Raw genomic sequence first — 17294 nt, forward strand, 5'->3', positions numbered from 1 at the left:
CTATTTTCCATATATTCTAAAAAAATCAGTATATACTGGGCATTAAAAAATACTGCACTAACTCCATGTGAAATCAGGTACCAATCTGAACATTTTGCTCTGAAATTATACAACTTTAAGGAGCCATGTTTTCATGTCTCTGAACTAGTGACTTCACTGATTTTCATCTGACACCTGAAATCTATCTATTCTGTTGTATTTCTTTTGCCTATTTAAAGTCCCGATAATATATGCTTTCTTCTTATATGAAAAACTGTCAACCATTTCCATTTGGTAAAACAAGGTGAGTTCAATATCACTTCTTTTCCCTTCAAATTTTATTTTACATTTCTGGGTATGTGTAGGATGTGCAGGTTTATTACATAAGTAAACCTGGTCCATGGTGGATCACTCAGCAGATCAATTCATTACCTGGGTATTAAGCCCAACATCCATTAGCTATTCTTCCTGATGCTCTCCCTACCCCAACCCCCCTCGACGAGCCTGGGTGTGTGTTGTTCCCTGCTGTGTGTTCATGTGTCCTCATCGTTCAGCTCTTACTTATCAGTGAAAATAGTCTGTGTTTGGTTTTCTGTTCCTGTGTGATTTTGCTGAGGATAATGGCTTCCAACTCCATCCATGTCTCTGCGAAGGCCATATTCTAATTCATTTATATGGTTGCATAGTATTCCATAGTGTATGTGTATTATACATTTTCTTTATTCAGTCTATCATTGATGGACAGTTGGATTGATTCTATGTCCTTGCTATTGTGAATAGTGCTGCAATAAACATATGCAGGCATGTATCTTATTAATAGAATAATTTATATTCCTTTGGGTATATGCCCAGTAATGGAATTATTGGGTCAACTGGAATTTCTGCTTTTAGATCTTTGAGGAATTGCCACCACACTGTCTTCCACAATGGATGAACTAACTTACATTCCCACCAACAGTGTAAAAGTGTTCCTTTTTCTCTGCAAACTTGCCAGTCTCTATTGCTTTTTGACTTTTTAATAATTGTCATTCTGACTAGTGTGAGATGGTATCTCTTCAATATTGTGAAAATGGCCATACTGCCCAAAGTAATTTATACATTCAATGTTATTCCCTCTAAACTACCATTGACATCCTTCACCAAATTGGAAAAAAATATTTTAAAATTCATGTGAAACCAAAAAGAGCCTGAATAGTCAAGACAATTCTAAGCAAAAAGAACAAAGCTGGAAGCATCATGCTACCAGACTTCAAACTATACTGCAAGACTACAGTAACCAAAGCAGCATGGTACTGGTATCAAAACATACACATAGACCAATAGAAGAGAATAGAGAACCCAGAAGTAAGACCGCACACCTACAACCATCTGATCTTTCACAAAGCTTACGAACACAATCAATACAGACAATAAACGGTGCTTGGAGAACTAACTAGCTATATGCAGAAAATTGAAACTGGACTCCTTTCTTATACTTTATACAAAAATTAACTCAACATGGATTAAATGCTTAAATGTAAAACCCAAAACTATAAAATCCCTATAAGAAAACCTAGGCAATACCATTTAGGACATAGGCACAGGCAAAGATTTCAAAATGAAAACTCCAAAAGCAATTGCAACAAAAGCAAAAATTGGCAAATGTGATCTAATTAAACTAAGAAGCATCTGCACAGCAAAAGAAACTGTCTTCAGGGTGAACAGACAAGCCTACAGGATGGAAAAAAAATTGCAATCTGTCCATCTGGCAAAGTCTACAAGGGACTTACATAAATTTACAAGAAAAAAAATAAAACAAAGTCTCCAAGGGACTTACATAAATTTGCAAGAAAAAAAAACAAACAATCTCAATAAAAGTAGTCAAAGGACATGAACAGATACGTCTCAAAAGAAGACATTCATGCGGCCAACAAACATGAAAAAAAGCTCAGCATCACTGATCGTTAGAAAAATCAGTATCACTTTCAATAAAACTTGCAAGTATTCTTTTCCGTAATTATTGCCAATTTCTCATTTTGCTGATGACCATAAATTCTGCTTTATATGGTGGAAATAGTAAATAATGTATGTAGGGTATAATAACAGTATATGTTTTTCAAGAGAAGGCAGGAAATAAACATGAAGTGCAGTTTGGGATTGAAGGAATAAAAGGAGCTACCCCGATTGAAGGAGAGATCTGTGGTTAGATAATGTATATAAATTTACAGATATGAGTAGTTCCTGAAAGAAGAAACTATATATGAAGGATATCAGAAAGAAAAAGCCATATCTTTCATGGTGGTTGATTTTATGTGTGGCTAAATGGAAAGGGAAAAGGTAACTGTGCTTCTTAATTCCTATTGTCGGCTTCTTTTTCTTAATCTATTCCTAAAATTAGATTAATGTCTCCGAAGAATCTGTTTTTGATCTATTTCTTTTCCTTAACATATCAACAGGCAATTTCATGTGCCCCTTTGTTTTATATCATTTTGTACTTTCATACCCCCAAGTTTTTATTTCCAGCCTAGATCCTGTATTGATCCCTAATCAATTGAAACTAACCAACCAGTGGTCATTTTTACTTGGGTTTTTATTTAGACTTCAAATGGAATGCTTAACCAAGTTTATTACTTATCCTCCAAATTTAGTGTTCCTTCAGTGTTATTTTCTCAGGGTCTAGCAGTAGTATTTATTAGAGATGAGGGAAACTTTCTGTCACATTTATTATTTACTTTCACGTTTTAATTTTCATCCACACCTCTTTGCATGTGTTTCTGTATGCATGTTGAGTTTTAAAGTTATGATAAATCAACAATAAAACTTACTCTTTATATAGAAATAAAAAGGGGTTTAAAATGAGTGTGGCTGAATTTTGATATTATTTGGTGTTAACAGTGCATTAAATTAGAATAGTATTTCAGTAAAGATTGGAAATAGTAGACTCTAAAAATCTATGTATTCTGCACATATTTGATGACTTACAACATTTTTCAAGAGAGTTTATTCAAACTTTCAAAAGTGAAATTACTGATCCAAGTTATTGTTTCAGCCATTCTTATATCCATAACATTAAATACCAACTCTAATATTAGTTTAAATAGTCTTGGCTGCAAGTATTATGGTATTTTATCTGATATTAAACATTTTATTAAAAATAAAAACATCACAGTACTATAAAGCTTTTTCTTGGTTGCCCATTTTCAAATGCTGTTTAACAAAGATTAGGTCATTATCTTTGAGGATTGAGCTGTCACACTGTGACCTGACTATAAGGAGAGGAAAGAGTGTTTGTTATATTGACAGTTAATTAGCAGCCTTAGTACTGAATAGGTCTGGAGATATTTAAGAACAAGGAAAACAAGCATGGAAAATACTGTTTTTAAAGGATATCACAGAAACGTCTTCACTATACTTAAATGTTTCTATGTTTTTTTTACATTACATATGAAGTCAAATACTGGTTCTATTTACTATGTCATCACTGCTCATAATATAATATGTATTCCAACTCCTGAAAACTACAAACTACATAGCCATTATCAATTGTAGTCTAATTGATACATGATTTAATTTTGCCTTTGGAAATGTGAAATTCAGCAGTGGTGTTGACTTTTTAAAAATATTTTTCAAGATGTGTCAAAGAAAATTAGGACAACAATGTAGGAAAAAAATGATAGTTTAGAAAGTAACAGGATTATTCTGAATCTATCAATAGCCATTTAAACAAGACAATTTAAAAATGTCTGTCGAAGTTTTGAATCTTGGAAGAGTCTCAACAAGTTCAAACACTGAGATATTTATGAAATAAAAGGTTATCAGCACTAAAATCATAGTACAAATTAGGGGAAAAATCATCAATTGGATTTCATAAATTGCATTTCCTACACCCCTGGATGCAATTGCATCCTTTACTTTAATTGACTAAAATGAAGCAATAAAGTGAATGTGTTGCTAATATTTGGAATAAAATTTAATTTTCAAATAATTAGAGGTTTATAGAAAAATATTGCAATCTATCTTTTCTTTATAGAAAACAAGCGTAGTATGGGTTGTACTACTAACCTGAAAACCAGATCAAAGTGACTTTTATAGCAGAAAAAAATCAATTTTATACAATGAGAATACATGGAAACAGGTAGGAGAACATCACGCAACGGGGGTTGGGGGGTAAGGGGAGGGAGAGCATTAGGACAAATATCTAATGCATTCGGGGCTTAAAACCTAGATGATGTGTTGATAGGTGTAGCAAACCACCATGGCAAATGTATACGTATGTAACAAACCTGTATGTTCTGCACATGTATCCCAGAACTTCAAGTTAAAAAAATAATCAGTGTTATATACAATAGGCATTAGATATTCATGTTTTCTCTGAGAATTCTACTAAAATCTGGGCATTAGTGTATCTTTCCACAGAGTCTGGTTTCTTATTAATCTTGTGAATGGCTGGTTTTATATATAATTCTATAATGTAATGAAAATGAGATCAACTTCTCTGTTATTACTCTTTATGTCCACTCTCTTTCTCTCGTAATTGAGAAACTTTCTTTAATACTATACCCTCCCATGCCATCTTTCATACTTGGCACTACTTCCACTTCAATTAGATTGCTTGCTTCTCTTTCTGACAACCCAAATAAAAGTGCAGAAAGTTCACATTAATGGTATGCCAGAACTGTTCACACATGTCTATTCTTAATGGCCTATTCTAAAATTTGCTCACCACTCATATTACAATACCCTTGTTACAGTCTTCAAATTTAAATCATGTCCCACTTTCTGCAATATAATTCTAATTTCTCCCTCACAGATTGTTTAAGATTGTTCTCCCCATCTCCTAACCCAGGCATTTAAAACATCTCATGTGTACTGGTCTGGATGCAGCATCTATTTGAGGGCTTCCATCCTCAGTGAGGAATTTGGTCTCATATTATCTTTGTTGATCCCATCTCAAGGCAGTCTGTGTCTCCTTTAGAAGGATTGAGTGTTCCGTGTTATTAGGGAGTCTGAGGCGCTACACTTATTCCCTGTTCATGAGTCTAATTGTAGATATATTCATGCTGCCTTCTTTGGATGCTACTCCTGTGTTCTGATAGCAACATATAAAGCTGATGGAGCAACAGAGTTAGATATATTTTACTAATTATCTAAACTGACTATGGATAAATAATTTAATGATGTAGGTTTCAAGTACATTAAAATTCCTTTTAATGTAATACCTCTGAACAATGACTAATACATTTCTCTGTTAATAAATGGATAATATAATAAGAAGTGTTTCTTGTATAAGGAAATCAGAGCGTCAGATCTATTCTGTATCTGGTATTTGTCTTGCATTTTTGTTTTCTCTTCTCTGTCATCATATTATTAAATAGAAATCTTGCTTTCATTGTTATAATTTATATCCTAAGTCCTCTCGCAATCTGGATATAGAGGCTTTTTGTTTCGTAAAGATTTTTTCTACCTACCGCTGCTTACAAATTGAACCAAAACCCAAACTGAGAGCTGAGAGAAATGTTTCAGCCTCTGGTAATGAATATTTAAATGTTTTGTTTCTGAAACATTTTAAAAAATAATTATAATTTATGGCTTTACTTGAAACATCTAAAAAGAGAAATATACCAGGTTTTCTTAATGTTTTGTTTCAGTTATTTTATTTGGGAAGAGATGGTCACATATCATAAATTGTTAAGCTCTGAGTACTTTATTTTGAAGTTTTCAGCACAGATAAATATCCATTTATTATTAAAGTTGGATATGGTTCTTTAGCCCATGTATCTGCAGCTCATCTCAGTGACAGCCAATGTTTAAAGAAAATATTATCTCCATCCAGAGTTATGAATCTGTTCATATTTAAGGCATAAAGCATATTTTCCATTTTCTTACCTTTACAACATTCACTATAGTGAATTTGTTTTATTACTTATACTTTTTTACTTCTGTGAAAATTTATTGTATTTATATAGCAATAGGGATGCCTCTAATGAGTCTTATAAGTAACCCTGAAATCATGCAATGACACTTCCCTGCAGTAGTATTCTGGTTTTAAGTATTTTTCTGTTCTAGGATGGATCATACCCAAAAAGGAGATTTCACAGAAATGGCAGCAAAGCTTCCCATAACAGACTGGATATCTCATGTTCAGCAGAATCTCTTTGTCTTGATACTTAGCTTTAGAAAAGCCAATTGCCTCTAGAATGTGAAAAGAGAAATCTCTAAGAGAAAATTTTTTAGAAACTTCTAGTCCTTTGACGATCTAACACTTAAATTGTTTATCACAAAAATTTTTCAGACACCTTATCACTTTTTTATTTTCCTATACTCACACAATTATAAGAAACTATGATGGATCAAATGTATGTATCAATTAGATACATTTAAGATAACTGAAACTGAAGCTATACTAAAGAAATATAAGAAAAATAAGTCCAAACAAAAAGTTTACTTTGGAAATGAAGGTTTTTCAAACAAGAAAATATTTTCTGTTTCCAAAATTTACTCCCAGTCTAAAATAAACTTTAGAGCTCAGTTGCAAATATTAGAAATTTGTCTGAATCTAGACCCCACAGTTAAGGAAAATTCCCTATAATTTTTATAGACCATCTCTGGAATCCCTATATTTCCTCAGAGAAATTATGTCCCCAATAGTGTAACTTCTTAAAATATCTTCAATCTTTCTTTTGGTTTATTCCAATCAGTATTTAAACATGCACATTATCTATCATCAAAAATCAAATGAAACAAAAATTGTAAAAGTAATTGTATTGTAAATATTTTGTAACATAGAAATATATGAAAGGGAAATAACGGAAAACTGCAAAAAAGGATACCTACTACCTAGCTCTATAAAATGTTGTTATTTTCCATACTTACAATAGTTACAATTAAATAAATGGTTTATTAGTAAAGATGCTCAGACAGCACTCTTCCGATGTCTTTTGTATGCTTCCTCCATCAGAAGCAAGCTGTACCTGAATTTAATGCTTTTAGCAACTATGCTTGTTCTATGTACTTTGTTATATGTATCTATAAATGTTCTATATATCTGTAAAAATTATTTGAAATAACTGTTTATGCTTTCCAAACTTTACATTAAAGTAGTAACATACTGCAACTCAACATTACTGTATAGCAATTATTAATTTTGATATAAGATTATTTAAGGAATCCCTAGTTTATTTCAACAGCATATGAGCATTCCCCTTAGGATGCTATCAATATATAAAATTATTTACAATGAAAGAATATTTTATATACATTTATAATATAAGTTTTGTTATTTGTTATTGAAAAAAAATGCTGTAATAAACATTCCTGAACACGACTCCACGTGGTAATTTCTAGAATTTCTGAAGGGTATACCCTTCAGAGAAGTATGAGTGGAATGACTGTCTTGCAAATTTACCCAATGCTGATAAGTTGCTTTTCAAAGAATTTGTAAATTTTCATCCCTCATATTAGTATGTGATAGTTCCCACTTTCCACATCTTTCAAACACCTTGAAATTGACAGAATTTAAAAAATTTTTAAATTCTTTTAGTTTGAAGGATTAGATTATTTTGTGCATTTCTCAGACTACCAGAGAGGATGGATATATCTTCAAACGTTCGTTGACCTTTCAACTAACCCTTGAGAATCATTATTTTCATGTTACGTATATTTTCTTTGCTTTCTTTTTGCTCATTTTCTGTCTTTCATGTGGTCTGAATGTTTTCTAAATACTAACTTTTGTTGCTTAATATACTGCAAATGCATTAACTCTGTTTTTCTTTATATTATTTTATTTTATTTAAAACTTTAATGCAAATTTGTTAGTATTTTATTATCTATGTTTCCTTACCTTGTTTAATAAATTATTACTTATTATAAACTATTGTATATCTTTGTCTAATATTTTAAAATGCTATTTCTCATATTATAAGGTTTTTGAGCTACTTATGCATTTTTTGCCTGTATGTAGGAATCTAATTTTATTTTGCTTCCATATGGAAAACCATTTTTTTTAGCATCACATACTGAACACTTAATTAATTTCCATTGGTTTGCAGTGCCACCTCTGTCATATATCAACTTTTTATATTTATGTACAATTATTACCAGGTATTTTTCTAGTCTTTATGCACTAAATATTCTGTATCACAGACATTTTTATATTTTATATCACAGTTATTTTTTACTGTGTAAAGTTATACTGGATTTTTCATTGTGATTTTATAACATGAAGGAACTTTTTTTTTCTTCAAAATACTCTGGTTTATGTTATATAGCAAATGTAATAAATGCAATTTACTATATGCAAAAAAATTGATGAATCTCACAAACATTAATAGTGTGCAAAAGAGGCCAGATGCAGAAGAGTGTTTGCCATCCATTTAAATAAATTCAAGCAGTCAAACTAGTCTGTGATGTTAGAAGTCAGAGTTGTGATTATTCCTAGGGGAAAGATACGACTGAAATAGAGCAAGGGGTGGGTGGGAGGCTTCGAACTTCTGCTGGCCTTCTTATCTGGGTGGAGGTTACATAAGTGCTTACTTTGTAAGAATATATTGAGCTGTATGTGTACTTTTATTTTTTTGTGATATCTAAATATACAATTTACATAAAAATATTCTTTGCTATTCTTGACAATAGTGCTCAGTCATTCTTGAGAATTTTTCCTATAACTGCCTTTTTTCACGTTTTATTCTTGCCTAAACTCATTGTGATCTGATTTTTTTCCCTCGGTTAACTACTGATGATGCTCTTGCTAAATTCAACAGTAATTTTCCTTTAGAATTGTATAATGTAAGCCACAAGAATAAACTGGTTAGTTGTTCTCTCAACAGCACAAGCTGTAGTTGAATGCCTTCCTTAATAAAATATTCTGCTGTTCTTTTAGGTTTTATGATAACAGAATATCTTCCCTTTCTACCTACACATCAGATCACGTTTATTTTAGAATTTATCATTGGCCTTTCTTGCCCCATCCATAGGAATGTGGTTATTTCTTCCACCATTTCTTCCTGGGCCCTTAATCAGCTTGGTCTCTCTCATTTCCCTGAATGTTTGCTTTTACTGCTAGATCTTCAATTGCCATCTGTACAATGTATGGGAGAATAACTCTAAGGCCTAAGTCTAGTTTTATTGCATCAAGGTCAGAAAAGATAACATATATATATAATTTTATATTTATATGCTATATATTTTATTTATATATAACATATAAAATATAATTATAAATATATTATATGGTTATATATTATATTTTATATATAATTATATAATATATAATATATTATATATTATATGGTTATATAATATATTTATATTGAAATAAATATATAAATATATAATACATAAATATATATATAATAAATATATATATTTAATTTAAGACTTGTTTTCCGGCCTAAAATATGGTCTTTCTTGGAGAATGTTCCATGTGTTGAGAAGAAGAATGTGTATTCTGCAACCGTTGGGTGAAATGTTCTATAAATATCTGTTAGTTCTATTTGATCTAGAATGTATTTTAGCTCCAATTTTTTTTGTTGGTTTTCTGTCTGGATGATCTGATCTAAATTAGTTCCCAATTTCTGATCCCCAGATTCAGATTCAACTATTGCGTATCTCCACTTGGCTAACACTTATCCATATAGAATTCATTTTCATTTTCAAACCATTTTTCCTTTCAGTGTTTCAGGAGCTGGAAACCTGACAATTACCCTGGTCTTCTATTACTCCTTTTTAGTAAATTCTCAACAAATAAATTAATAACTGTAATATTAGTGGTGAATTAAAGTTGACCACAACAATTATTTGGCATGTTTTCTATAAAAACTTGGGACAATGATCCTTCTCTTTGCATCTGGGTAGGTTTGGTATCTGCTTTGACCCACAGTATGTGGAAGAAGTGATACTATGCCAGTCTCTAGGCACCAGAATTAACAGATGTCTCAACTTTGTATCTATTAGAATACTCCTTCTGGAGGAATGCAGTTTCATGTAAGAATTCTGAGTACCATGCTGGGAGTAAGCCTAAACTGGCAAGTGAAGAGGATTTACATAGAAAGAGAGAGATGCCTGCAATCTCCCGGTTACTCCAGCCATCCCAGTGCAGGTGGCAGATACAAGATTAAGGAAGCATTCAGTTTTAAATTCTTCTCACTCAAAATTGTTATTCTCAGACCTGGAGTGATATCTCAAAAATAAGTACAAACTATGTTTCAAACATGCCTATGTTTTTCATTATTCACAAGATAAAGCTGAATTGTAAAATAACATAGTAGAACCTGTTTGCAACCTGCCTCTTTCTGCATTTTAGCATCGTATCTCACGGTTCTTTTCCTTTTTGTTTCAGCTTCTAGTTTCCTGAAGCTTTTAACATCTTAGTTTTTCTGCAGACACTCTTTCCTTTTGAAATTTAGTTTTTTTTTTTTTTTTTTTTTTTTTTTTTTTTTTTTTTTTTTTTTGGCCGGGCACGGTTGCTCACGCCTGTAATCCCAGCACTTTGGGTGGCCGAGGCAGGCGGATAACCTGCCGTCGGGAGTTCAAGACAAGCGTGATCAAGATGGAGAAACCCCGTCTCTACTGAAAATACAAAATTAGCCAGGTGTGGTGGCACATGCCTGTAATCCCAGCTACTCGGAAGGCTGAAGCAGGAGAATTGCTTGAACCCCGGAGTTGGAGGTTGCAGTGAGCTGAGATTGTGGGCAACAAGAGCGAAACCCCGTCTCAAAAAAAGGAAAAAAATTGTTTTACTGTATTAGTATTTCTAGGAATCACTGCCTCAGTCAGGACTTTAAAGTCTTACAAGGCTCAGATACTGGCATAGGTCCCAGAGCGTTCTGTGTGTAGTGCTCTTAAAAGGCTCTATCACTCTGTGTTGGATGAAGGTGTTAATCTGTTTATCTTCTCTTCTATATGTAAAATTATTTAGGCAGGAACTATGAACCTTTTACTATGCCATATCCAATATCAAGCAAGTGCTCATCACATTTCGTGTGCTGCAAAAGTGATAGATTAGAAATAGGTAAATAAATGGTGATGCTGAAAATGTTTCTATGTAAATATACTTTAAAATGTCAGCAATGTATTTGTTTTAGAATTATGCTGCATTCTTGTTGTAAGACATCTTCTAGTTTATATTTTGTTCAAAATTAATACCTAACATTTACTAAGTGGTTACCTGTACACATATTCTAATTAACTGAGTCCTCTCAACAACTCTGTGATATAGGACTTTCTGGCCCCATTTTCTAGATTGGAAAAATCAATTCAAGAGAAGTTAAAGAGTATGCCTAAGGCCACATTTCTAGTCACTGGCAAATCTAGGAGTAAACCTAGATTGTCTTTCTCAAAGCCCCACCCTCAACTGCATCTGTTTTATTGATTAACTCAATAAAAACATTGAGACCTATAGTCTCAACACAATTTTTTTATAGATACATAATATTTGTACATATTTGTGGGGTGCTTTTGAGTTTTTGTTGCATGGGGAGAATGTGTAATGATCAAGTCAGGGTATTTGGAGTATCTGTCATGTTGAATATTCATGATTTTGATGTGTTGGGTACATCTCAAGTCCTCTTTTCTAGCTATTTTGAAATGTAAAATACATTGTTTTTAACTACAATTACCCTCTTCTGCTACTAAACTATTAGAATTAATTTCTTCTATCTAACTATGTTTGTGCATATTATCCAATCTCTCTTCATCCTACCCTCACACACATCCTCCCCAGCCTATGGAAACTATCATTCTACTCTCTGCCTCCGTGAGATCAACTTTTGTAGCTCTCACATATGAGTCAGAGCACATGATATTTGTGTTTTTGTACCTGCTTATTTTACCTACCATAATGACCTCCAGTTTCACCCAGTTGCTGCAAATGGCAGGATTTTATTCTTTTATGGCTGAGAAGTATTCTATTGTGAGATATATGTGTATATATATCTAGATAGATAGATGATAGATAGATAGGTAGATACATACATACATACATACATACATACATACATACATACATCAGCTTTTCTTTATCCAGTCATATAGTTATGGACACTTAGATTCCATATATTTGCTCTTGTAAGTAATGATGTGATAAAAATGGCGATGCAAGTATCCATTTGATATACTTATTTCATTCCCTTTAGATAAATAACCTAGTAGTGGAATTTCTGGGTGACACGCTAAAGTTCTATGTTTAGTTTTTTGAAAAATCTTCAGACTGTTTTCCCTGCACTAATGGCTGTACTAATTTACATTCCCTTCCCTTCTCTCTGCACTCTTGTCAGCATGCCTTTTTTTTTTTTTTTGGTATTTTTTTCTAATAGTAATTCTACCTGTAATACCATGATATGTCATTGTGTTTTTAATTTTCATTTTACTGATAATTAATAATGCTGAGAGTTTAACATTTCTTTATCTTCTTTTGAGAAACGTCCATTTATGTATTTGCCCACATTTTAACGGACTTGTTAGTATTTTTTGGCTATTGAATTGATTTTTTTTGTAAAATCTGGATAGTAGTCTTGTGTTTAATGAATACTTTGCAAATATTTTCTTCCACTCAACAAGTTGTCGCTTCACTCTTGATTTTTCCCTTGTGGTGCAGAAACTTTCAGTTTAATATAGTCTCAGGTGTCTATTTTTGTTCTGTTGTCTGTGCTTTTGAGGTCTTAGCAATAAAATATTTGCCTACACCAATGTCAATTAGTGATTCCCATATGTTTTCTTCTAGTACTTTAATATTGTCAGGTTATATGTTTAGAGCTTTAATCCATTTGAATTGATTTTTGTATATGGTGAGAGATTCAGGTCTAGATTTCTTATTCTGCATATAAATGTCTAGTTTTTTTTTTTTTCAGTAGCATTGATTGAAGAGGATGTCCTTTCTTCAATGTATGTTATTGACACCTTTGTCAAAAATCAGGTGTCTGTAAACATATGGATTTATTCCTAAGTTCTCTATTTCATTCTATTAATGTAAGTGTCCAATTTTATACCAACACCATGCTTTTTTGTTTGCTAGAGGCTTGCAATATATTTTGAAGTCAGATGGTGGGATGGCTACCTCCAGCTTTGTTCTTTTTCCTGAGAATTGTTTTGTCTATTTGGGCTCTTTTTTCATTCCGTATGAATTTTAGGATTGCTTTATTCTTTCTGTGAAAAATAACTTTGGTGTTTTGATAGGGATTCCTTTGAATTGGTAGATTGCTTTAGGAAATATGGTTATTCTAAAAATATTAATTTTTTAAATCCATGAGTATGAGATGTTATTTCATTTGTCTGTATCCCTTTCAATTTCTTTCATCAGTAGTTTTCCTTGTAGATACTTTTCAACTTTTTGGTAAAACATATTTCTAGGTTTTTATTTTTTATTTTTGGAAACTGTTGTGAATAGAACAGCCTTCTTGACATCTTTCTCAGTCAGTTTATTATTGGTGTATAGAAGTGCTACTGAATTTTGTGTGTTAATTTTGTATTCAGTCATTCAAATCATGGCATTCTTAATACCTATATATGGGTAATACTAAGTTTTCATCCATAGCTGGCAATTTCTTAAAGTTTGTCAGGAGAATATCAGATATCATCAATGACAAAAGCGCAAAAACATTGAATTTTCCACATATTTGGAACCTTTGTATTTTCTAGGCCAGTCTCTGTTATGAATTTAAAACATGTATTTTACTTTGTTATTATTTATAATCCAGAATGCTAAAATATCTTCTTCACACACTTAAACAACAATGACAAATAGTGAAGCTTCCATCTCCGGTTTATTGCGTCAGGGAAATATGCCAGTAGAATAAACTCCTACTGTATTACACGTCGTTATCTAGGTGTCAACATTTACGGTTGTTTTTAATTGCATTTCAAAGTTAATTAACATCATAAAGTACAAAAAAACTAATGAAATACTAATTATGCCACAGAATTAACAACTATTCATTAGAGGACTGAAGCTCCTACTGTAAATTTGGGGGCAAAACTGTTAAGTGTTACATACAAATCTGAGTCTTAAAAAATGTGAAAACCCTTTCTGAACATTAACAACATTTTTCCTCATAGAAATGAGATTTACTGTATGAGTAAAAAGGTTAACTGTTATTGGAATTTTCTCTCCACATGAAGATATTTCACAGGTTTGAAACTGAATTTTAGTGTTTGCATTCTATGAGAGTTTTGCAAATGACAAGAATCATTTAATGAGCAATAGAAACTTGCAAATTGCTAATAAATTTCAATATTTTGCCAAGGTTGAAAATGCTTTAGTTCCACATTATTTTTGTCAGTACACTAAGGAACATTTAATTATTTCTTATATGGTTATGACTCATTCCACTTAGAATTTCACAAAAACTATAAGATTGGCATAAGAGGAAGTATATACATATATACAGCTGAGTTTCATATTTTGCTGCCTACATGAAAATGTTTGCCGCTTTTCTTATTAGACTGATATCATAATTAACACTAATTTACAATGGTTAAATAAAATAGATGAAAATATAATTATCATTGGATTTATAGTAGCATAAAAATCAAGTAATTATTAAGCATAGATTTAAATAGACTAATGATTTTAATCTTTGTAGGGCTTAATTGTCAAAAGAGCCATCATAACATACTATATCAAAGATGTTAGCAAAAGAAATATATGCATGTCAGTCAGACAGCCTGGCAGATCAGGTGTGGTAGTATATATGCTTGTGGTCGTAGGTACTTGGGTGGCTGAGGTGAGAGGACTGCTTGAGCCCAGGAGTTAGAAGCTATAGTGGGCTATAATCATGCCACTGAACTCCAACTTGGGCAATGGAGCAAAAGTTTGTCTCAAGAAAATTTAAATAAATAAATCAATAAATATCAGGGAAAATTAAACCAATTCTTTTAACACAAATAAATAAAAAAATTAGTTACCAACGATTAAACCATCAAATAAGAATAAAAAGAACACTAATATAATGATTCAAATATTGGAATTGTAGGACATGGCTGCCAGTAAAGAGAAGAGGCAGAAATTATTAAAATGAAGAAGCTTGTAGAGGGGTCTGCAGAGTTTAAACTCAGACTCTTGATAAAGGGCTGCTGGTCTCATGTCTCTGACCTCAAAAGAAGGCCCTTGTGAAGCTGAGATCCAGACTCACAACAAGGGAGCACTGGCCAACTGTTATGGACATTTTTAAGAGGTAAATAAGATTGGCTCTAAGGGTATAGACAAATTGCAAAATGAACTCAACTCCTGATTGAGAACAGACTGCTATTAATATTACCGAGATGAAGAAATATTGAGAGGGTAATGTGGACAGTAACAGAAAGCACAACTGAAAGGGGTAGCCTTTTTACTTCCAGTTTACCCATCTCCTATTAGAAGAAAATAACGGAGAACAACTGTCAAAGCAGAAATTGGTTTGAAAGCCCTAGTCTCAGGATTACTGAAGCTGTGTATAGAAGGGTGGATTTGAAGCTATTATGACAATAGCTTAGGAACTGGCAAATAAGGGACAAAGTTTGAAAGTTTTAAAAACACGTGAGTATATTTCCTAAAGAATATATGTGTGTATATGCATGGATGACTACCACCATATAAATATACATATAAATATACAAAGACATGTTGAAAGTTTATATGTGACTATATTATATAAATATGTATATATCCATGTATACACACATATATACCTTAAAACATATATGTGGTATTAAAACTATATAGATAGAAATATATAATTATATGTGTGTATATCTAAAACTAGCTACATGACACACAGTTTTAATGTCAAATTCAGGAAATGTATACCTCCTAAATGACACAATTGACCTCTTAAGTGGTGAGAATGACATCTGATGATTCTACAAAGGAAAAACAGTAGTGATATAGTCTTTACCAATTTAAAAAAATTCAGAAAAAAACAAAGAAAACCTAAAATTTTATTCCAACCAATATTACTTTAAAGCAGCTTCACCTTAATCAAGAAAAATTGGATCTAACCTGAAAATTCATGTTATACAGTTTTGCTAATAAATTCAGTGTCACAACCTTTAAAACATATGAAACATTTTTCTTTAGAGCATGTAAATATATAAAATTATGATCAAGCAATTTGGAAATTTATCAAAGAGGAATAAAATGAATATTTGAAAAGATTTAATGATCGCCATTCTAACTGGTGTGAGATGGTATCTCATTGTGGTTTTGATTTGCATTTCTCTGATGGCCAGTGATGATGAGCATTTTTTCATGTGTCTGTTGGCTGTCTGAATGTCTTCTTTTGAGAAATGTCTGGTCATATCCTTTGCCCACTTTTTGATGGGGTTGTTTGTTTTTTTCTTGTAAATTTGTTTGAGTTCTTTGTAGGTTCTGGATATTAGCCCTTTGTCAGATGGGTAGATTGCAAAAATTTTCTCCCATTCTGTAGGTTGCCTGTTCACTCTGATGGTAGTTTCTTTTGCTGTGCAGAAGCTCTTTAGTTTAATGAGATCCCATTTGTCAATTTTGGCTTTTGCTGCCGTTGCTTTTGGTGTTTTAGACATGAAGTCTTTGCCCATGCCTATGTCCTGAATGGTACTACCTAGGTTTTCCTCTAGGATTTTTATGGTATTAGGTCTAACATTTAAGTCTCTAATCCATCTTGAATTAATTTTCGTATAAGGAGTAAGGAAAGGATCCAGTTTCAGCTTTCTACTTATGGCTAGCCAATTTTCCCAGCACCATGTATTAAATAGGGAATCCTTTCCCCATTTCTTGTTTCTCTCAGGTTTGTCAAAGATCAAATGGCTGTAGATGTGTGGTATTATTTCTGAGGACTCTGTTCTGTTCCATTGGTCTATATCTCTGTAACAACAGGTGCTGGAGAGGATGTGGAGAAATAGGAACACTTTTACACTGTTGGTGGGATTGTAAACTAGTTCAACCATTATGGAAAACAGTATGGCGATTCCTCAAGGATCTAGAACTAGATGTACCATATGACCCAGCCATCCCATTACTGGGTATATACCCAAAGGATTATAAATTATGCTGCTATAAAGACACATGCACACGTATGTTTATTGCAGCACTATTCACAATAGCAAAGACTTGGAATCAACCCAAATGTCCATCAGTGACAGATTGGATTAAGAAAATGTGGCACATATACACCATGGAATACTATGCAGCCATAAAAAAGGATGAGTTTGAGTCCTTTGTAGGGACTTGGATGCAGCTGGAATCCATCATTCTTAGCAAACTATCACAAGAACAGAAAACCAAACACCGCATGTTCTCACTCATAGGTGGGAACTGAACAATGAGATCACTCGGACTCAGGAAGGGGAACATCACACATCGGGGCCTATCATGGGGAGGGGGGAGG

Source organism: Macaca nemestrina, chromosome 5, assembly GCF_043159975.1.
Source record: "Macaca nemestrina isolate mMacNem1 chromosome 5, mMacNem.hap1, whole genome shotgun sequence".
NCBI lineage: Eukaryota > Metazoa > Chordata > Mammalia > Primates > Cercopithecidae > Macaca > Macaca nemestrina.